Consider the following 24,411-nt stretch of genomic DNA (forward strand, 5'->3'; position numbering starts at 1 on the left):
TCTGCGTGGCCTCAGGCCCCAAATCCCTAGTCCAAGGGCAGAGGGACTCATGCAGTCACAAAGGGTGGTCATCACCTCTACCTCCACGAAGCCCACTGAGTCTCCACCCACATTTTCCTCCTCCACATCTTGGCTGGACATGACCTGCCCAAATCACTGTTGGTCCTGGTACCAGACTCTTCTTCAGAGGGATTTACCCTTCTTATTCTTCTGCACCTGTGCACCCCCAACTCGAGTGACTCGATTTCTGTCTAGTCTAAAGCAAGCAAGAGAATTGGCTGCTTTGGCTGCTGCCTCCCTTTCACCATTGAGTGAATCCGAGTGGCAGGGGAGGAGAATCAATGCATTGAATCCGAATATATCTGGGATGGAGTGACTCCATTACAAACGCATTGTGTCATACTTGAACAATATAAGGATTCTTTCCTTCTCTCTGAGAGCCCACAGCTGCAATATTTCTATGCTGCTTTGCAGACTGTTATCACAGTTTTAATGAAGTGTAGTTGGTTTGAAGTAAAGTCTGTCAGTTCTCATGAAAAGAATTAAATTTTGGTCTTGCACTGCATATTCAGCTTAAAACAGGACTCAGGGCTCATTATTCAGCAAACAGTAATTTGTTTTCATCCCCAAAATATTAATTGTGCTGCTGCATTTTCACCTGATGGGACGATGAGCTCATTATTGAGAAGGGTTTGCCCATAGGAAACGATTGATTACAATTATCTAGAAACCAATTGCTCAGAAAGAATTTGAAAGGGTCAGACACTGCAATGCCTAAGGGGCCCTCAGCTGGAAAAAGAAAACTAATTACCATTCACAATCTAGTGACATCCAAGGCAAACCAGTATAACCATTAGGATGTCTGTAATATTTGTAAAAGTTCTCTGGGGGCACTTTGTTTTGTAGCAATAATCAGTGACTATGAACATAGGGCCAGAGAATAAAACAAGGTTGTTTAGGACTACCCTTAATCTTCAATTAAGCCCATATGTCAAATGGGTAAAACTCTCTCTCTTCTGGCTTACAGGCTGCCAATGACTTTAATCTCAGGGGTCTGCACATAAACAGCTGCTCAATAAATATTTGTTGAATGAATAAACAAATCTGAAGGCCTGTTCTGGCTGTCCTGGCTTTCCCAGAAGTGATTTTCAACCAGACATTCTACTGTAGATTCCAAGAAGCAACCTAATTTTTCCAACCATAGCTCTGGAAGGTGCAGAGAACATGGTTTATAAAGGAAAAAGAAAGAAAGAAAAAAGAAAGGGAAAGAGAAGGAGACAGAAAGACAGAAAGGAAGAAAGGAAAAAATGAATGGAGGGAGAAAGGGATGGAGGGAGAGAGGGAAGGAGGTAGCGAGGAAGGAAAGGGAATGAAATGGAAGGGAAGGGAAGAGAAGAAGGAAGGAAGGGAAAGGGAGGAAGGAAGAAAGGAAGGAAGAGAGAGAGAAAGAAAGAGGAAGGAAGGAAGGAAGGAAAGCAAAGAAAAGAGAGAAAGAGAGAGAGACTGGGCATATTGGCTCATGCTTGTAATCCCAGCACTTTGGGAGGCTGAGGCAGGAGGACTGCTTGAGGTCACAAGCTCAAGACCAGCCTGGGCAATATAGTGAAACCCTGTCTCTATAAAAATAAAAACAAATTAAAATATTAGCTGGTATGGTGCTGTGTGCTTGTAGTCCTAGCTACTCAGGAGACTGAAGTAGGAGGATTACTTGAGCCCAGGAGTTGGAGGCTGCAGTGAGCCATGATCATGCCACTGCACTCCAGCCTGGGTGACAAAGCAAGATCCTGTCTCAAAAAAAAAAAAAAAAAAAAAAAAGGGAGAGAGAGAGAAAGAAAGAAAAGCGAGCTATTAGGAGAAGATAAGGGACAGGGAAAAATAAAAGGGGTTGCAGACAGTCAGGAAGGACAGGGGAAAATATAAGACGAAAGGAGGGCAGTGGGGTGGCCAGGCTGAAAAGAGGAGGGTGACTTGGGAGAGCAGGCGTCTAGTAAAGCAGTTAAAGGCCTAAGAGCAGCTTTAAATAGCTCTGACTTAATAAAAAACAAGTGATATGACCTGGTAGTCTCAATAAATGAAAAGCAGAAACAGCCCCTTGGGAGGAATCTATGTCTCTGGTGGTTTAACAGACTAAATAAAAAGGTTAAAAGAAAGAGAAAGAGAGAGAGAGAGAAAAAAAAAACTGTCTCAGCTTAAAAAATCTATAGTCTTCCTAGAACTGTCAGGGAGTTCACTTACACAGTGATGAGAAAGGCTCTAGTTTCCAAAAGGGACTTTTCCAGAGAGAGACTATAAAATAATTGCCACACCCACAGGTTAGAGCGCTGGTTGTGGGGAAATAAAGTTGTTTACGCCAGAAAGCAGACCTAACTTATTCAGATAATATAGACTCTTTCCTTCTGTGAAATTTGGTTGGTATCATTGCTTTGCATAGTGGCTACCACCAGGATTGCGTTTTTGTCTGCCCTGCTCAGCAACTTAAAATGCTCGTAATCGACAAGTTCTTCATTATGTCTAACCGGTATCTCTCTTGCTTTAATACAAGTTTCTTTTTTTCCTCTCCAGCCTCATCAGAGGAGGAGATTAATTAGTGTCTATCTTCTGTACAGTATATTCCTTCACAGTCTTTACTCATTCATTAGCCTTCTCCCCCAAGGAAGGCTTTGAAAAATAACTAAATAGATAATGGGACCTGTTCCTGCCGCCTTTTTCTAACACATCCTAATACTCAGCATCACAGACCTGCCACGGGGAAGAGAATCACAACAAAAAAAAAAATTCAGATTAAGAATTAACTGCATATTTCTTAAGCATTTGGTATAGATTATCACCCAAACATTAACCACATAATCTTCCAAACATTTTTATACGACTGATCCAGGCAGGAATTATCACCTCCACATGAGGGAAGAAAATAGAACTGTTTCTTTCCCTCGCAGGTTATCAGCACGGCCAGGGGAAACCCCCAGTGTCTGGGCTTGAACTTTCTCGCCCTGCCTACAGCCCAAAATATCCTTAAGAAAGAAAAATTCTCTTTCAAAATGGGCATATCTTCAAGTTAAAAGTCCAGAAAAAATCTCAAGGAAAATCTGAGAGCCACAGCCACCACAGGCAGCTTGTTCCTGCTCTCTTGGCCATTCTAACTCTTCCCTCCACCTCCCGACTCATCCTCCCATCATGCCGGCTTTCTCAGCGTGAAATCCTTTCTCCAGAAAAGAGCCTTTAGGAAATGCTTCAGCCATTGACTTGGTTCATAATGACAACTTTCTTAAAATTTTCCATTAAGCACCAGCTGTTCTTTAAGGTAAACTGAAGAGAAAGGTCATCGTCCTTCTTGCTGCTTAAACTAGAACATGACTCAGAAGAACAAACAGGGAAGAGATGGCGGTAATTCCCACATTATTTTTTTAATATTCCACGTGCTACTGCAGGCCCCACACAAGACCCAGGACTAAAGTAAGTCTTTCTTTCCTTATGTAACTGTTGACCTTTGCACAGACTCTCTAAGCTCCCAGGATGTGCAGGTGCCTACAGAAAAGGCACTGCATTCCTCTTCCCTCATACTAGACAGAAACCCGCCAGGCAAGACTGGCTTCCTCTGGGTCAGGGAAGCAGATGCCTAAACCCACGTCAGAACAGAAAGTGTGCAGCTGAGTGTGGGAGCGTGAACAGACTGTCTCCGAGTCACAGAAGGTTGTAGAGACTGCAGGGAGATGAAAAGGCCCCATCCCCAACCAACACTGCTTCCCAGGCTCAATAGCACCTGTGAAATGCCGTCATTAGAGATTCTTTGCTTTCCATCTTCTGGAACAAACCACACTGTGAACCGCTAACAAGCCAGTGGGAACTTGCTGATTAGATCACTCCCTCTGGAAGGGGGTGGGTGGAGGGAGGAGGTGCTCCCTGGTGCCCAAGCTGCTGGACATGGGGCAAGAAAGGTGGGAGGGTATAAAGATGGGCTTTTCCATCAGCAATGTTGCCCAAGCCCCAAGTAAGAGGATATAAACTGGAGCTATGGAAGGAGTGGGAGCAGGCATCCAGGTCTCTCTCCTCAGTCCAGCCAGTCCGTGGTTCCTAAGACTCCATGACGAGTTTCTCCTCACCCGCCTGTTAGACTGGCACACCATTTATACACACACTCAGAACAGTTCTGCCCTCAGAATGCACCCCTCACAATCTTGATCTGCGGCCCTAGGTTTTCAGTATGGGCTTTCCCTGGGTACCATGTCAAGTTAGGTCGATAGAATCTCAGCTTTGGTACCTTGGCAGTTCTCTCTGAGATTCACCCTTTGAGGCTTAGCTTTGCAAAAGGAAAAAGATTAAAGAAAAAAAAAAGGAAAGTTGACACCTGCCCAGCTACCTTTTGGGTGAAGAGGCTCTACTTACCCAATGAAGTGTTAGCCCTGCCCACTTAGTCCTGAACAGGCTGCATGGGCTGGAAGCCTCCTTTATGCCTCAAATTCCTGATAATATAGTATCCAATGGACAACTTCCAAAACATGGCATGTGAACTCTCTTCTTGATTTTAAGGCTGGGATTTCAGAATTGATTTCAAGTTTGATTGCTGAGTTTTCATTTTCTATGGATATTGGCAAGCCAGCGTTCCCCGACAGTGTTTTCACCTGCTAGCCCTCACCCCTGCTGGTGAGCATTTCAGATTGAGGCAATCCCCTTCTGAGCCATGAAGACTCTTGCTTCATTTAAAAGAGCAAGTCTTCCAGGAATCTGCCTGTAGGCGAACCTCTACGTTAAATCATAGCCATTTGTCTTCAGCTTGAGTGGGTGTTATGATTTCCTCTCAAGTGTCCTCCCTTTCATGGGACAGCCCCATAGGAAAATGTATCCTCAGCCTTGTGGTGGAATTTCTCCTAGAATTTGCCAGGTGGTTCAAGTGACATTTCCAACTAGAGAGGAGAAAAGTACTGGAATGGGAAGCACATTCATAATTCTTTTCTTCTGTAACTAAATTTTTCAAGGAATTGGCCAATTATTCTTCTGGCCATGGTATATTTCAAACAGTTGCATTCACATTCTTTATTTGGGACAAGCTGTCTTTGGTCATCTCAGTTGACATGGGAAACTGGGGACTTTGGGCCATTTGGGTAAAATCTCACCTGTGTCTGAGTTATCTAGGTTAATTTAGGAAACAGGCTAGAATTTCACCTGATATATGTCTCTAGATTCTGTTTTACATTGACGACATGGCTTTTTAGAAACGTGTGGAGTCTCCCAGGTCTATCTCACATGGATTACCTGAACCAAGGTGGTCATATTATGAAGCTGAGAAGAGATTAGCTTCTTGCTTGATTTACTTTACTTTTTTCTCAGTTTTTACCCTATTTAAGGAAAGATGGAAACTCCCCGTCTTCTTTTATGCTCATTATTTCCACTCCAAAATGAAAAAGGAAGAAGTTGGTAACCAAATGCTTTTGATCTTCTCTGTCTCAGAACATTCTGCATAGTTCTATCCAGAGAGGACAGAGGCTGTGTCGATTCTGTCTGTGAAAAACTGAGACAAGTGGGTTTCAATAACGCACAGCTTTTCAATCTATTAAGGGGGTAGCCACGTGGTTGTTTATCATACCTAAAAGACTGAGGATTGGCAGGTACTGCCATTCAAATGACACCAATATGAGCACACAGGATGGAAAGGAGGAGCAGTGGTGGTGTCAGCAATAAAGTGATGACTCATTAGACGATTGCATCCTTCTCCCCACAGACACAAGACCACATTTCTGTTGGAATCACTACTCATTTCCATTATGCTCTGTTTCTCAAACCACAGCACAACACTGCCCCCCTTGACAATATGTAGTCATGTGTCAGGTACTGGTAACCAAGGGATAAACAAGCCCATTTTCCTGCAGTACAACTTTTTCCTCAAAGATTTGGGGGTTGAGACATATAAAGTGACTTAATTGCTGATTTAAATAATTTTATATTTAAAAACAATATATTATGAAGTACAGCATGCTAATGTATTTTTAACACAAAAGGGGAGAGTGGGCCAGGCATGGTGGCTCACACCTGTAATCCCAGCATTTTGGGAGGCCAAGGCAGGTGGATCACCTGAGGTCAGGAGTTCGAGACCAACCTGACCAATATGGTGAAACCCCATCTTTACTAAAAATACAAAAATTAGCTGGGCATGGCGCTGCGCACCTGTAGTCCCAGCTACTCAGGAAGCTGAGACAGGAGAATTGCTTGAACCTGGGAGGCAGAGGTTGCAGTGAGTGAAGATCATGCCACTGTACTCCAGCCTGGGTGACAACAGGGCAAGACTCTGTTTAAAAAAAAAAAAAAAAAGGCATGGGGGAGAGTGCACCCAGATTTTCCCACTGAAGTAACTCTTCTGCTAAGTGCCAGGCTTCCAGGGAGTGGCATTTCCTTGCTCCTGCAGGTAGGGTACTTGGGCAGAAACACCTGAGAAGCACATCCTGCTCCGTGTAACAAAGACTACCTGCCATGTAAGTGTTCTGAGGCTGCTCAGCAGCTGGGCTTCTGGTGGACAGGCCTGACCCATGCATGCAGCTGAAGAACTAGTCGCATGACATTGGGCCAAAACGAGTCATTCCACTCTTCCTGCTCTAAATAGATCACCACTGTCTGTCTGTTGCCATTGCTTCTCACTTGACAGTAGTTATGAGGCCATTAGTAGAAAACAAGAATCTGCTCTTACCCCATCTGCATATTGGACAAGTCCTGTACTATTTAGCTTGTGAGCCCTGATAAGAAGTCAGCACAATCTGCCCATTGACTGCTGACCTTCTTTTCCAGTCCCAAGTACCACAGTCTCCTGGCTTAGACTCTAATTTTGCATGTCGCTAGCTGTCCCCAATTGAATCCCTTTCAGTTGCACCTGCATGGTACTTGTAAGAGCAGAGAAAGGGCTCCCATTGAGCTAATTCAAACTTCTGGCCCTCACACTTGTTCCACTCTTGTGTGTCTTGGGAATCTCTAATTTAAAGCCTAAACATGTTTAAAGAATGCTGTTTTCATGCCTCCACAATGCACTGTTTATTCTGACCTATACTCCTAGGAACATGGTGGGTACTTCCTTTGTATTTTTTTTTTCCAAAGAAGGAGGCTAAGCAGTGATGACTGGGCTCTTTTACCTTCTCCTTCTTCGTATGGGCTTGAGGTCAGCTATGCCTGTGACCAGGTCTTCAAGGCGGGTTTGCAATAATCTCTGGGTTTAGCGCCTTAAGCATCTATTCTGGATCTGGTTCTCCCATTGTTGGTTTTAAAGTAAAGAAACTTACTTGGGACATGAATAGCTCACTGCTATATTCCCATGAGGGCTTAACACATTTAAAAATTGTGATGATAACAGAATATTAGATGCCATGATGAATTAGGAAGTTCAGATGCCAATTTATAATGTAGTGAGGTTTAAGAAGAATTACTATAATAACTCTTGCTACTAGAACTCCTTTGGTGAAGAGAACTAACTGTTAAGTTCCATAAAGGTAGGGAACTCTTTGAATGCCCAGTTCCTAGCTCAGCACTGGGCACATAGTAGGTGCTCAATAAATACTTGTTGAAAGAAATGAATGCATAAAAAACATATCAATGAGCCGTTTGGATAGACCAAATACAGCATCTGGAAGGAGACAGCAGAACAAAGGAAAAGCTAAATGGTTATGCCTAAGAAACTGAAAGGGGCTGGACACAGTGGTTCACGCCTGTAATCCCAGCACTTTGGGAGGCCGAGGCGGGTGGATCACTAGAGGTCAGGAGTTCAAGACCAGCCTGGCCAACATGGTGAAACTCCGTCTCTAATAAAAATACAAAAATTAGCCGGGCATGATATTGGGTGCCTGTAGTCTCAGGTACTTGGGAGACTGAGGCAGAAGAATCGCTTGAACCCGGGAGGAGGAGGTTGCAGTGAGTTGAGATCGTGCCACTGCACTGCAGTCTGGGCGACAGAGTGAGACTCCGTCTCAAAAAAAGAAAAGAAAACAGAAAATGGAAGGAACTGGTCCTTACGAGAGAAGATAAAAGGAAGAGTGAGAAGGCTAAACAACACTTAAAGAGGCAGGAATGGATATTTAAACTCAGGTATGTACTGAAATCAGTTTTAAGTTGTTTATGTTTCAGGGGGCATAAAATAGCTCCATTTCCCTGTATTTATATAAAGTCTGCCACACATGCAAAGGTCTCAAGCGAGGGCTTTCCATTGCTTTATTTGCTTAGTGGCAAGCAGTGAAAGGTGCTGAGTTTTCATGTGTGGGAAACACCCAATGAGAAAGGGCTGTACACATGGTGGTTAGATGATCCATAAACTATTTTGCTTGAAGCAGGAACCAAGAGCCAGAGTACCACCTCCTCCTTTCCCTTCTCCCCCAATTCCAGGAACGTTTGGTTAGCAAGGATTACATCCCGCACGTGAGGGATGGGTTTCATTTGATCCCACTGGTATCTAAACATGATGAGGAATGACCTACTTCATTGGTGTCTGATATTGCTCAGGAGTTGCTTTTTCTTTGTGGGGTGGTCAGAGGGAGGCAGAGCATCAGGATAAATAGCTAAGCTAATGCACGCTGGGCTTAATACTAGGTGACAGGTTGATCTGTGCAGCAAACCACCATGGCACACGTTTACCTACGCAACAAACCTGCACATCCTGCACATGTATACTGGAACTTAAAATTCAAAAAAAAAAAAAGAGAGAGAGAGAGAGAGAGACTTGTTTTTTTCTTTCAACCCTTCTCATTATCCTCTTTTCCCATTGTTTATAATGTCTTCAATAATTTTAACTATTATGAAAAATGAAAGGTTGCACTAGGATGAGAAAAACAACAAGGTGAGAAATCTGTGTAATTATTCCCATAATCTCTGAGACATTTAGGCCCAGGACTGGGGTCACTTATGAAATCTATTATTGTCTTTTGTAAGACCCAGTTTAATACAGGTTAGAATGGCTTTTGAAAAGGGCTTATCTTGAATCCAAAGTAATAATTAATTGGCATAAATAAATATGATAAGAAGTTATGACAATATCTAAAGCTTCAAATCAGTTTTGTTTAATAAAGAAAAATCTTTCAGATCACTGAGGAAACATGCTTTTCCATCTCCAACCACCTCAACCACTATGATGGACTACTGTGATTAAAACAGTAACTCTCTCTCCACCATTTTGACTATGATAATAGGTGTCCTTTATCATATCTCTTTATTTAAACTTTTAAAAATGAATTTGATTAAATTTGAACTTATGGGAAACTTGAATACCAAGAGACAGTTTAAAGTTAATGTTCTTAAAAATTATTTCAGCCTTTTCTCCAAACTCTCCAAAGATTTTTCCTAGGACAATACTATGGAAAATAAATGGGGAGAGGAGACCTCTGGCATTTGAGGATTTAACAGTGGCATACTTATAGTCCACAATTTCTGCTACTTGTGAATTCTATGATAGAGACAAATTTGTCATTTTGAACCTCATCTTAATGTGGCTCTGTTGTTCTCTACTGCTCTGCTACTCAATAACTTTCTAGAAATGATGAACTTTCTTGAAAATTGAAAAGGTAGTTAATTCATGGTGTGAAGGTAGGTACAAGAAACAGACTATCACTGGAAATGTGGTTCTAGAAAAACCTGGATTCCCCAAAGTAAAGAGAAAAAATCACTTCAAATATTCAGAAGGTGTCTGCATTTCTCAAAAGACATACAAATGGCCAACAGGTATATGAAAAAATGCTCAACATCATGAATCATCCGGGAAATGCAAATCAAAACCACAACGTGGTATCATCTCACTCCAGTTAAAATGAGTATTATCAAAAAGACCAAAAATAACAAATGCTGTCGAGGATGCGAAGGAAAACATTTTCCATTTGATGTTGGTGGGAATGTAAATTAGTACAGCCACTATGTAAAACAGTATGAAGGTCCCTCAAAAAACTAAAAATAGAACTATGATCCAGCAATCCCATTGCTAGGTACACATCCCAAAGAAAGAAAATCAGTCTATTGAAGAGATATCTGCACTCCCATATTTATTGCAGCACCATTCACAATAGCCAAGAACCTAAACGTCTATCAATGGATGAATGAATAAAGAAAATGTGGTGTATATATACACAATGGAATATTATTCCACCACAAAAAGAATGAAGTCTTGTCATTTGCAACAACATAGATGGGACTGGAGGATATGAATTAAATAAGCCAGGCACAAAAAGACAATGTTGCATGTTCTTCCTCATATGTGAAAGCTAAAAAAAATTTGGTGAATAGATGGAGATGGAGAATAGAATGGTGAATAGAGATGGTGGAGATGGAGATGGTGAATAGAATGGTGGCTATCAGAGGATGGGAAGGGAAGTGGAGAAGAGGGTGGATAAAGATAAGTTGGTTAATGGGTACAAAAATACAGTTAGGTAGAGGGAATAATCACTAGTAGCACAATAGGGTGACTATAGATAACAGTAATTTATTGTATATTTCAAAATACCTAGAATAAATGGAAAATTTCTAACATTCCCATTAGAATTGGAATGTTCCTAACACAAAGAAATGATAAATGCTTGAGATGATTGATATCCCAATTACCCTGATTTAATCATTATACATCACATGCTTTTCTCAAAATATCACATATATTCCATAAATATGTACAACTATTACGTATCCATAAAAATTAAAAAATAAAAATAACAAAAAAGAAGTTGTCCGCTGGTTCTGAGTTAAAAAAAATTAAGATTCAGGGAGAATCATTTTCACTACCAGTCCTTAGCTGAAACTTTAACACAGAGGGATACTATAGGAGAAGTGACATTATACTCAAATTCTGTTTCCTGCTCATCCACTAGCCAGCTGTGTGAATTTGGGAGAGTTACTTCGTCTCTCTTGTCACTGTCATCATCATCACTACCCTCATGGCCAGCATTCATGAGCTCTTTCTATGAGTTAGGCACTGTGCTTAGCTCTTTGCTAGGATTATCTCATTTAAAGCTCACATCAACCTGATGCAGTGGGCATATTACTATCCACAGAAGCCAATAATACTGGAGGACAACTGCCAATATTTATTGAATGCTTATCGTGAGGGGGTATTATGGCAAGAGCTTTAAATGCATCATTCCATATAATCCTTATAATAATGCACTGAGTCTTATGAAACCTCTATTTAACAGACAGAAAGTTGAGGCTTAGAGAGGCTCATTAATTTGTCCATGGTGACCACAGCAAGTAAGAAGTGAAGAAGGATTCTGAATTAAAAATTATCTGACTCTGAAGGTCAAGATCTTAACCACTAGGCTCTGCTGGATATAAAAATAATCCTACTGAAAATTAGACAATTTGTTTACAGATGTGGAGTTCCTTATATTTACATAAACACTGGTGTTGGCATTCTTATGTCACTTAATTGATATGTCATGTAGACAGTATTTCCCATTGGCAAGGCCAGACCTTAGATCGATTTCCTCATAATTTTCATGGACCCAAACTCAATGTGACTTCCTACATGTGGCCAATAACAAACACTTCGAGAACAGCTAGTTGAAGTTCAGGTGGTAAAAATACTGACTGTTAAGCTGGTTTCATCTCGGACTTTAGGTGGCACATAAAGGATTGAACCTGTGCTCTGATCGAATTAACCATGTACTTTATCCAAAGAAACCAGTTGCCTTCATCAAATCCTAAGTGTTAACTTGAGCAATTTCATTTTTTTGTACCCTGGCAAACAGATGGCAAAAATCTGTTTCTGACAATTGAGCAAACTTTCTTTTTGCCTTTCTTAGCTTGCAAGAGCAAAGGAATAGAAAATGGAAATTCACTAGGATGAGTAGAAGGCAGATTTCTAATGTAGATGCTTCAAATCCTACATATACACAGAGTCTCTCTCTCACACACAAACACACAGGCACATGCACCACACAAATACACTCACATGCCCTGATATGCACATGCACACACACACACACACACACACACAGCCCCCAGTAGCAGAACAGCAGACAAGAGTGACCAGCGATTTGTCTATCACAAGAACACAGTGGGAGATTGGTAATATTCCATTTTTATGCATTTTCTTTACGAGATCACAGGTCAAAGTTTAGACTTTTCATAGAAGACACAGAAACAAATAGAATCTGTTAGATGGATGGTAAATCTGAGAAGCAGTTGTATCCAAATTATAGTTATTAGTGGTATTTCAGTCTCTGGGGAAAGATAAATTACATTCAAGTCCATTACTTAGCAGAGTTGTTATGCATTTAGGAACTTAATTTGGGGACAGTTTTGATTTTCTTTGGAAGAGAAAAGACAGAGTCATCCTTTGGCTGAAGCACAAGTATTTTGGGTTCTAGTCGGATATCATCTTCTTGTGCGAGACTGGCCAAGTGTCAGTCTTTTCCGCCACGGGTGGTGCCGATGAAAAGAGGAGGCACATGCAGGGGATCTGTTCTCAGCCTCATAATGATACTCTTCCTGCATCCGACATTCACTAAAAATAACATCTGAATGAAGGAACTGGGTCACCTGGTGACATTTCTGGTAGTAGCAGAACATTGTGGGAGAAAGCCTTTATGTTTTCACGCAGAATTGCACAGGTTCAATGTGTTGGGTTTATGCAAGGCACTTCCAGAGAAAGCTAAGGAAATTCCTCATTTGGATCTCTTCAAAGCAAAGGAGAGAGGGCTGCACTTCCGGGGCAACTTGAGGACACTCCCTCACAGAGGCAGGGGCTGAAGTAGATAAAGAAAACTTTAACATCCCATTTCAATTCTGCAATTCTGTAATTTTTTTTCCATGTGACATACTGGCCCCAGGAAGTAAGTAAATCACTCAATTGCTTTATCTCTCCTAATGCACTTGTTTCCTTTTCCAAGCACTAAAGCACAAGCCGCAGATTATTTTAGTGTCACATGGCTGGAGTGAAATTTATTTAGAGCCTTTGAAGACAGAAGATACTTGTAGCCTAATTCCCAACTCCAGGAACTGTCAGGATACCTGGCACATAGGTTCAGTCAGGGTTGTTGAATGAATAATAATAATCCAAAACCTCCTACAGCCTCTCTGATGTATCTTTCACTGCTTTTACCCTCACTCAGTCAGCCCATCCCAGCCACATGGGTGCCCTGGCTGATCCTCAGACACATGAAAGCATTCGTCTCCTTTTGCATTCTCTGTGCTTTGGGCCTGGAATGTTTCCCCCATGTATTTGTGGGATTGGCTCTTCTACTTCCTAAAGTCTGTTGAAATCTCACCTCATCAGTGAGAACTTGTCATTTCCTTCACTCCTCCTCGATTCTCCACATTCTTTCATCATACTTACCAGAGACTGATACAGTATATATTCACCTATTTATTTCATGTCTTCATCCTCCCACTAGAATGTGAGCTCCATAGGAGCAGTGACTTGGTCTTGTTCATTGCTGGATCCCCAGAGCATAGACGCAAATATTGACTGAGTGAATGAACAAATGATTGAACAGATGTTTTAGTCATGATTCCTCTGGTCGACAGCAACACTCACTCAGGCAAGCTCAGGTAAAGGGGATTCAACTTAGTAGGAAGAATCTTACAGAAATCCAAGAATAGGAATATCGGCTGGGCATGGTGGCTCATGCCTGTAATCCCAGCACTTTGGGAGACCCAGGTGGGTGGATCACTTGAGGTCAGGAATTCAAGACCAGCTTGGCCAACACGGTCTTTCATACAAAAAATTAGCCGGACATGGTGGCAGGCACCTGTAATCCCAGCTACTCAGGAGGCTGAGGCAGGAGAATCATTTGAACCCGGGAAGCAGAGGTTGCAGTGAGAGGTTGAGATTGTGCCACTGCACTCCAGACTGGGCGACAGAGCCAGACTCTGTCTAAAAAATACCACAAAGAGGACAGGTGCGGCTGCTTACACCTGTAATCCCAGCACTTTGGGAGGCCGAGGCAGGCGGATCACTTGAGGTTAGAAGTTCGAGACCACCCTGGCCAACATGGTGAAACTCCGCCTCTACTAAAAATTCAAAAATTAGCCGGACGTGATGCACACCTGTAATCCCAGCTGCTCTAAAGGCTGAGGCAGAATCGCCTGAACCCAGGAGGCAGAGGTTGCAGTGAGCTGAGAGGGTGCCACTGCACTCCTGCCTGGGCCACGGAGTAAGACTTCATCTCAAAACAAACAAACACACACACACACACAAAGAAACAAAACAAAAACAAAAACAAAGCAAAACAAAAGGAATGTTGACAGCCTTCTTGGTAGGACCAGGCATCCTGGAGGCAGGAACCAGAAAGAACCTCCAGGGCTTCAATGGAAGGGCGGGGAGGATCTTGCTTCCAGCACTGTGCCATTACCACATTGCACATCTTCTCCTCTCATCAGTTCCTTGTTTCCTTGAACTTTGTTTGACTTGTACGATGCCACGTGACAGCCCCAGCTCTGAGTTTGCCTCATCACCTCTCTATTGGCTCTTTCAGTCTCAGTTTACCAAAAAAGGAACCAATGGTCTCAGATCATCTCTGCAGGCCTGGCCGGCGGTTCCTAGTCTCTAACTTCTCACCTGCTGGGCAGCTGCCCTGCCTGGGTCCACTCACCTGTGCTGTGGCGCAGGCAGCATGTGGTCTGCTCCTCATTCAGAGGCCACTCGAGGGACAACTTCTAAAAGGAGCAGGCCATTGACCTCCTTCACACCATCCTCCTCCTTCTCCTGGATGCTCTTTAAACTCCTACTTTCCCCTTTAAAGGCTGTAGGAGGCTCGCTGTACTTTTTACATTTGTTTGACTGATGTTTTAAACCAGTTTTGCTCAAAAGTGATTTAAAAATTATGTTAGTTTAAAGACTTATAGTTAACGTGGAACCAAATATCAAATGAGCGCTCTTTTTGTTGGGCTTCATGGGCAGATTCTCAAAGGAATCTGACAAGTACAGCTGATGTGGCAGGTCCTGCACCACTCCTGGGCAGAGAGGGTGTCACAGACACAATTGGCAAGAAATGCCATATCTAGGAGGTATGCTTGTCTTCCCAGTTAGGAGGACTGTCTGAACTTGGGAGAAGGAATACACTGAGACAGCTATATTTAAAGCAAAGAGCCAGGCAGCAGACAACTATTTTGCTCAGCTCAGAAGCCGGGAGCTAAGTCTCTTGAAAGGTGTGTGATTAATCCCTTACATGTCCTATTTAAGTTTCCTCCCAAGCCCAGGGTTTGTTTTCCTTTCTGGTCTCAAGAGTGTATAGTGGGGGATGCTGAGCTAATCATATTGAAGGCCAGCATGGACCCTGATGATGTTCCTGGCTGTTGCCCTCGTGCTCTGCGGAAAGCAAGCAAGAACGAGAAATGGGGCAATGACCTCTGGAAGCCCACAGGTGCATTCAGCAGACCAGCCAGTCACTCCCATTCTGTGGCTCTCACAAGTGATAGCCCCTTTGGGCCTCAGCTTCCTTATCTCTAAATTTCAGTGTTATCAGGATCAAAATCTAGGTGACACATGGTGTGTGGAAAATTCTAGGTTTTAAGCTTATCAGGTAAGGGACTTTATCTTTTAGAACAGGGATTGACAACTATGGTCCAGGGCCAAGTCCAGCTCACTGCCTGTTTTTAATGAGCTACAATCTAAGAAGGGTTTACACTTTTACAAAGTTGGAATGAATAAAAAGAATAATAACATTTCATGACATGAAAATTAGATGAAATTTTAATTTCAGTTTCTGTAAATAAAGTGTTTTACTGGAATACAGCCATTCTCATTGGTGGTTATATATTGCCTATGACTGCATTAGCACAACAACAGAGTAGCTGGAACAGAAACTACATGGTCCACAAAGCCTAAACACATTTTCTGTCACTTTACAGAAAGAGGTTGTTAACTTCTGTTTTTGAGTATGGAGCCTGGGTCACCCACACCTAGATTCAAAGCATACACCCTTTCCTACCTGTGTGACCTTGGAAAGCTATTTAACTTTTCTAAGCCCCAGTTTCCTCATCTGTAAAATGGATGAAAACAGTCTGTATCTCAAAGAGTTGTTGGGAGAAGTTGAATGGAAAATTGAATGAGATCATCATGAAGCACTAAGCAGAGATCCCAGCACGGTTGAATAAACCAATGCGTGATTCCAAGTCTCTTATCCTCAGCTTCCAGATCAGCAGCTGGCACAAAACAGGTGCTACATATATATATCTGTGAGATAAATAAGTAAACTGTAAAGTGTAAATTTAATATTATTTTGATGTATCATTCCGAAGATGTCTGGGGCCAAGCAGTCAGCAAGACAAGCCAGAGGTTCAGGATGGGTCAGGACCAAGCAGAGCCAGACCAGTCATGGATCTGTTGCTGTTTCTACTCCTGCTCCCCAGGGCCAACTGAAGCATGGGGGTGGCTATCACTGGACACTGAGATTTTTTTCTCCCGCTCAGGCTTATCATAGTACTGTCTGAAACTAGAGGACATTTACTCACTCACTCACTTACTCACTCGCCCATCAGGAAATTCTTTCGGATTTACCTTTAAAAGTATATCCAGAGTCCTCCCTTTCTGTCTCCTCTGCCATTCCTATCACTCTGCTCTGAGGCACCCTGTCATCTCTCACCTTGATTATTGCCTCATCCTTCTAACTGGTCTCTCTGCTTCCACCCTCATTCTCCCAGAGCCTATTCTTAGTACAGAAGCTAGAATGACCCTTTAAAAAGGACAGGTCATGTCAGTCCTCTGCTCAAACTGTCCAGTGGCTGACCATCTCACGCAGAGGAAAAGCTGAGGTCCTTACGATGGCTCAGAACTCTCTACCTGTTGTGTCACACCCCACTGCCTTTGACCTCCTCTCCTGTTACTCTCCCCGTTACTCACTGTGCTCCAGCTACAGGGCCTCTTTGCTGTCCTCAAATGCACCAGCAGTCTCTTGTCTAAGGCCTTTGTCTGGTCTGTCCCTTCCATCTGGACGCTCTCCCTCCAGATATCTCTGAGGCTAACTCCCTCACCTCCTTCAACTCTTTCCTCAAATTTCACTCTTTGATGAGATCTATCTTGGCCACCCTGGTTAATCAGTGCTGCTCACAATCAGAAATGTACCCTTCCAACATTCCAATATCCCTTGCCTTATTACTTACTTATTTTGTTTTTATTGTTTGTTCCCATTCAAATGTAAGCACCATGAGGGCAGGAATTTTTGTCTGTTATGTTCAGTGATGTATCCCAAGCATCTAAAACAGTGCCTGGTAGGTACCCAATAAAGTTTGGTGATTGATAGTCAGTTAATGATCTAATATTTTATAATACAATAGTTTTTCCCCCAGACTCAGAATCTGCCTGTCATTGAGTCTGCCAGGAATCTGACCACCTTCTCGAAGCCTTTGAACCAACAGCTTAGAGTCTACAAAGGAAACTGTGGGGAAAACTTCCTCCTCCTCAGTGAAATCTGAGAAAGCCCAAACTGCCCCCCAGTGACAGCTGTACCCTCTGGTACAGAAATGACTGCGGTTCCTACTCACCGAAGCAGGATAATCCAGCATCAGACTATTCATACTCTTTCACTTGCTTTGTTTTTGCACCAGTATTATTGACAAGATCTGTATAACTTGAGCAAAGGAGTGGAGAAAGACAAACCTCAATAGCAGTGATTTTCCATCTTGCATAAAAGATCTGGCAGGAAAAAGAGTTTGAAATATTGGCAAGAATTATGGGTAGAGTCTGTTAGTTATCCCATTTACCCCAGATAATAGTGGGGTCATATCATCACCTCTAGGAAGGATAGAAGAAAACTGTGATCTCCTCAGGTTCTGTACCCCACCAAGCACACCACAGGCACATCATGCACATCGATCTCAAGAAGGAGGCCATCGCTCACTCACAGACACTCAGTCCCCAGTTGTCATGCAGTAAGGAATCCTGTCAATGTTAATAGGATACATCCCCAAGGCTCTACTCCTCTGGCATATGTTCCATGAGAGATGGCTGTGGTCAGAGTCATCATAAAGTGTTAAGTACATATGAATCATAAATAGTGATGAATAGCCACATTATAAATTGTGCAAGCCTTGTTTACTGGGATGAGATTTATACCTAAAGATACTGGCAGTGAAGTCTCCCTCTACCCTTTTAAGACCTCAGAATACTTGGCAATAAACAAAGAAAGGAAGTGGCCTGAAGAATTTATTGAGCAAAGCCCTTGACTAGACACAGCTTAGGGCATTCCTAGTGCTTCTCTATCTATAAGGCAGAGCAGGCTCCCAAGGTGATGCATGGACTCTTTCTTCATCTTCCCCAAGTGTTCTGTTCTTTTTCAATTTGGTATTTAAGGAAAGGGGTGGAGGAAGGAAGATTCTTAAGGGAGAGCAGAGTGTAGCCTGCATTTCTGGGCTTCTCTTTAGAACCTGCAGGTTTGAAGTACAGCTTCAATGCTTCTAACGAATATAGAATTATTTACTGATGTAGAGCAGGCATCTACAATATTTTCCAACCATCACTTTTGTAAGTGTGCTTAAAAAAAAAAAAGAAAGAGAAAAAAAGAAGCCAAGCTGTTGCTCCTCCCTGCTCCTGCCCAGTCAGAACATAAGGAAAATAATAAGTGAAATCTTCATGCTTTATAACGCCCTCTCAGGCAGTGCCCCCTTCACCCTGGGCCAGTGAGTCTATTTGCAAAGCTTATTTAAGATGAGAAGTGAAATGCAGTGAACAAGCTGTGCCCCTCTGCCTTGATGAATATTTTCTAAGGGAACTTTGACCAGTCTCAAACTTCTTCACAAATTCAAGAGGAAAAGGCATCAGGCTTCTAAATGGCCTGGATCAGGTTTCCATAGTAGCTTGGTTAGACAACAGACCTTTTTCCAAGAGTTATGCAGATCTTGTCAATAATGCTGGTGCGAAAACAAGAAAGCCAACAATGAAGTCTTGTTCATTTTAAGCTGAGTCATGAAAAATCGTGCACTAAAACCATCCTTGGAGAAAGACCTGATTGGTAAAACAACAGCCACTAAACTTGGAAGGAATTTCTGAAAGGAAATGTTACCCTGAAATGGACTCTGAAAGCCATTTAAAGCAATGAGAGATTTAAGAAAAATAATTTGACACCACACTTCTCAACCTCATAAAACATTTTAGAAATGAACTCATTATAATAATTTATAGCAGGAACTAGTCTCTTAAGTCTCAATGGACAGTCTGTCTGACATCACGGTCCCATTTGTATGATTCATTTTTTTAAAAGGCAATCTTGCCAGACCATTAAAAAGTAAAACAATTAATTACTTTTATGATAGTTGGTTGCCTTCTAGTTCCTGGTTTTTCTCTTCCGGGAACATTATCACTCAGGCAGCCTTGCCTGATATTTCTGCCAACACATGTCAGAATGCTCTCTGTACATAAACACAGACCATCCAAAACCTGCAAAATGAAGCCCTTATTTCTTTGGGCATTGCAAATTTCATACTCTTCCTATCTGGTGTTGCTTACAGTTTCTGCCTTCTACTTCAGGATCTCTTCACAGCAAGCAATTGTTCAAACTGACCTGCAATACCATTGTTCAATTGCAGCAAACTGACCTGCAATACCATTACACCAAATGTCACCATTTATCCCAACAAATAGGAAAGCATTAGTTAAGGACAGAGCTGTTTTCATTGGTGCTCTCTCAAAGGAGACAGTGGGAAGGTTGTAGTGATGCAGAGTAAAGGATTAGGAAATTATTCCTTCGGAGACTGCTTATCTGCCTCTACCTCCAGGGGAAAGTCAGATGCTATCTCATTCAAAGCAAGTCTGGTTTTCATTTCTCAACCTCTTCCTTCTCCCTTCCTAATCTTCTTTATAATTACAGAAAAAGTAGACCACCACCACTGTTGTACGTTTTTTAATTGCTTACTATAATTATTATGACAACAATTGCTGGGTGGATTTGCCATCTCCGATGTTTTACCACAATGAAGAAATCAAATCCTCTTATGAACATGATCTCATTAGTTCCCATAATGACACATTATTCTGACATGATGCAAGGTCTAAGAACTTTAATACTCATTCTCTTTACAGATGGGGAAAGTGAGTCAAAATTCTGGGAAGCGGTAAAGCAATTATTCAAACTGGAATTAAAACCTAGTGTTCCAATGCTCATTTAGTGCTAGTACTACCCAAAATGATTCTACATTTTATAAGCAGGTAATAAATATATGAGGGTCAGCCAGGATGGAGTGAAAATAAAAATAATTCCATGGCGTTTTAATAGCTTTTCTGTAACTTTTGACTGCGGCTCTTTGGCTGAAGTGTAACATACAAAACCAAAAGACAGTAAAACAGAACATATTGAAACCTTGACACCGCTCAAAGAACTAGATGGTTTACCCTCTTACATAGGAAGCAAATAAAGGAGAAACCGTCAATGACTGATGGGAACATAATACAAAATTTAAGTTAGTGGTTTATTTTTAAAGTTTGTATAATATGGACTACAAAGGGCATTTTTGAGGCATGGAAAGGTCACCCACACACTATTCCATTCAAACTAGCTTCTTCTTTGAGATGAATCTTCAGTTTGATCTCCTCCATGAAGCCTTCTTTGACTTCTGTAGCCTGGAGTAATTTCTATCTTGGCTGAATTCCTACAGCACTTTTCATCTAAACCGTGATTCTAGTTACAGTGTATTTTACTATATGGGAGGAAAACCAAACACTAAAACCATCTCAAGTAAAAAGAGAGTTATTGAAAGGATACTGTAGACTATTATGGGAATTTAATATTAGAAGCACAAAGAAGACCGAACTGGAAAATTATCAGGTAGAATTCTACAGTTTTCCCTCTGCCTCTGGAATATTGCTATTTCTCTTGGTGTGTCTACCCTAGTCTCTCTGATGACTGCTCACCTGTGGTTCTTACTCCTTCATAGCCACAACTTGGCCATGACTTTGGCTTGACCTAGTGCCCATTCCATTGCCAACTCGACATAACCTTACTGCCCAAACATCTACTACCAACTGACTGCAATCTCTGAGCCTCTTCATTCAAATCCTGAGTGGGAAATCTCACTGGTTAAGCCCTATCTATAGGTTGGTACCCTTTGGGTTAGGTGTCCAATTTTAGTCCAGTTCCTAAGACTTGGGTGTGTGGGGGCAATCGTATTTGATGCAGAGGTGCCCCTCCAGCTATAAGGGGAATTTAAGCCAGGGTTGCCTCATGTATTTGTTCCAACCAGGCTTAGTATATAATCATATTCTGCCTTGCCTTCATATTTAACTCGTTTTGTACATATGACCTGTCTTTCCTGATACAACAAAAGTCTCCTGATCTCAGGCCCTGCCTTATTTTCTTTATGCCACTTTCAGAGCCTTATAAATGGGTTATCAAGAATATTTCTGGAACTGATTTTATCTTTCTTTGACAAATACAAAATGTAGACACTACTTAGCTATTTGATGAGTGAATTAATGGTGTTACATTTTCAATTGCAATATTTTGAAAATATTGATTAAAGAAGATCACAGATAACCTTATTTTTCTTTATAGAAGTTTGGTCTTCTCATTGGCAAGCATCACATACAAGCAAGTGCGTTTGTATGGGTGTGTGTGTGTGTGTAACCATATTTCAAAAATGGTTTTAAGATAACGTGTTCATAGACTTTAGTGTCCCACAATGACAGAATAACTGATACCTGACTTTCCTTCCCACTGAAATAAACTGTAACAATGAGCAAAATATATGAGGCCATTGTTTTTGGAAAAAGAAAAACAGGCATCTGTATTAGGCTGTTCTTGCATTGCTATAAAGAAATACAGAGACTGAATAATTTATAAGAAAAGAGGTTTAATTGGCTCACACTTGTGCAGGCTGCTTAGAAATTTCCACTGCCAGATACCCTAAATCATCACTCTTAAGTTCAAACTCCCACAGATCCCTGGAGCATGAACAGAATGCAGCCAAGCACTTCGCTGAGGCCTAACACACATGACCTTTGCTCTAGTTCACAAATAAGTTCCTCATTTCCATCTGGGACCTCATCAGTCTGGCCTTCACGGTCCATGTCACTATCAGCATTTTGGTCACACTCATTTAACCAGGCTCTAAGAAGTTGCAAACTTTCCCTTATCTTCCTTTCTTCTGCTGAGCCCTCCAAACTCTTCCAATCTCTGCTCATCACCCAGTTCCAAAACTGCTTCCACAATTTTAGGTATCTTCATAGCAACACTCCATTCCTTAGTACCAATTTTCTGTGTAGACCACTCTTGTGTTGCTATAAAGAAATACCTGAGACTGGATAATTTATTTTAAAAAAAGAGGTTTAACTGACTCACAGTTTTGTAGGCTGTACAGGAAGCACAGCACCAGCATTTGCTTCTGGGGAGGCCACAGGGAGCTTACAATCATGATAGAAGATGAAGAGAGAGCAGGCGGCTCACATGGTTTCAGTGGGAGTAAGAGAGAGAGTGGGAGATGCCACACACCTTCAAACAACCAGATCTCATGTGAATTCATTCATCACCAAAGGAATAAAGCTAAGTCATTCATGAGGGATCTGCCCCCAAGATCCAAATACCTCCCACCAGGCCCGACCTTCAACACTGGGGATTACATTTCACATGAGATTTGGTGAGGACACAGATCTAAACCATATCAGCATCATAGGACTGCTATTCGTGACAGAAGGGAAACATGAGGTGAGCCCCACAATTTCCCCCACTCTCTGCCTGGGACATATTCTTGCCACAATATAGGGAAATGAAATGAAAGCAGAGTGAACAGGTGAGGCAGAGATTCCAGGCTGCTAAAACAGTTGGAATTTGTGATCCTGGGTGCTAGAGAAGCAACTGTGCAGAGGGGAAGTCTCAAAAGTCTGAGTGAGAATGCACCATGGATCCTTGCACAGGTCAAATCTTCCTGAGGCCTAGCAGAGATCGATTGCTGCAAGGTTGAAAGGTGAATGGTAATACCAGAGATTGTGTGGTGCTGGGAGATACTGGAGTTTCCCAGTCTAGAATTCAGTCAACATTGCAGAAAAATGGTGCCTTAGGAACAAAGTCTCTACTTAGAAATAGGAACCTTAGGAGTAAGGACTATAGCACAGAGAAAGAGCATACCTAAGACTAAATCAAAACCAAAATAGACCTTCCCTAGAACAAAAGTGAGCCTGATAGAACCAAAAAGGATCTACCAGTGATTTAATAAGCCACAATAAAACTCAATACTTAACACATAGCCTAGCATTCCTATAATGTATCATCTATAATATTCAGGCTATAGTAAAATTTTACTAGACACACAAACAGAGAACTGTACCCAAACTAAAGAAATAAAGAAAAAAATAAGAATCCAAGACTATCCAGATGTTGGAATTATTAGACTATGACCTTAAAGCAGCTACTACAAATAGGATCAAAGACTTAAAGTAAAAGATAGTCAAAATGAGTATACAGATGTGGAATCTGAGCAGGGAAACAGGAAAAACAGAAAATAAGTAAATGGAAATTCAAAAACTGAAAGTACATATGTGAAATGAAAATTTTGCCAGATGAGTTTAGCGGCAGATTAGAGACTTCAGATTAAATGATAAATACACTTGAAGAGAGATAAACAGAAATCATCCAATCTGAAGATAAAGGATAGGCTTAAAAAATGAACAGACCTCAGTGGTCTATGGGACAATCACAAAAACATCTAATATACATACAACAGGTCTTCTATGGAAAAATAATAGAAATAATGGAGCAGGAAAAACATTTGAAGAAATAATAGTCAAAATTTCTCCAAATCTGATTAACAGCATCAAACTACAGATCCAAGAAACTCAGTGAACTCCAGAAAGGATGAATACAAAGAGAACTACATCTGGGAACATCATAGTCAAACTCTAAAATCCAAAGATAAAGAGACAATATTAAAAGCAGCCAAGAAACAAAGAGATACATTACTATTAGAGATGGGAGGTTTGTGTCTCCTCCCAAATTCATAGGTTAAAATCTAATCTCCAACTTGATGGTATTTGGACATGGGTGTTTTCGGAGATCATTAGACATGAGGGTGGAGCCTTGATGGAGGGGATTAAGGTCTTTATAAGAAGAAGCCAGAGAGCTAGCTTGCTCTCTTTCTGCCATGTGAGAATACAATGAGAAGTTAGCACCTGCAACCAAGAAGTGGGCCCTCACCAGATAGCAGATTTGCTGGAGCCTTGATCTTAAACTTCCTAGCCTCCAGAACTAGGTGAAATAAATGTCTGTTGTTTAAGCTATCCAGTCTATGGTAACTTGTTATAGCAGCCTAAACTGGCTAAGACAATTACATATGGGGGTAAATTACACATATGATTACCAACTTCTCATAAAAAATATTAGAGGCCTGAAAGGCATCTTTAGACTACTGAATAAAAGAAACAGTATCAACTCAGAATTTTATACCAAGCAAAAATATCCCCCATAAATAAGACTGAAATAAATTTTATAAATAAAAATGGAAAGAAATGGACATCAGTAAATATGCGCTAATAAAAAAGGCTAA

The 24,411-nt window shown here is 41.5% G+C and overlaps 1 protein-coding gene across 2 annotated transcripts in view; it reads right to left on the minus strand.

Moving 5' to 3' along the window:
* Positions 1–24,411, minus strand: part of NUBPL (nucleotide binding protein like) — a 445,280-nt gene that overhangs the window by 21,469 nt on the left and 399,400 nt on the right. The window lies entirely within an intron of this gene.

This window comes from Papio anubis, chromosome 7 (genome assembly GCF_008728515.1).
Source record: "Papio anubis isolate 15944 chromosome 7, Panubis1.0, whole genome shotgun sequence".
Taxonomy (NCBI): Eukaryota; Metazoa; Chordata; class Mammalia; order Primates; family Cercopithecidae; genus Papio; species Papio anubis.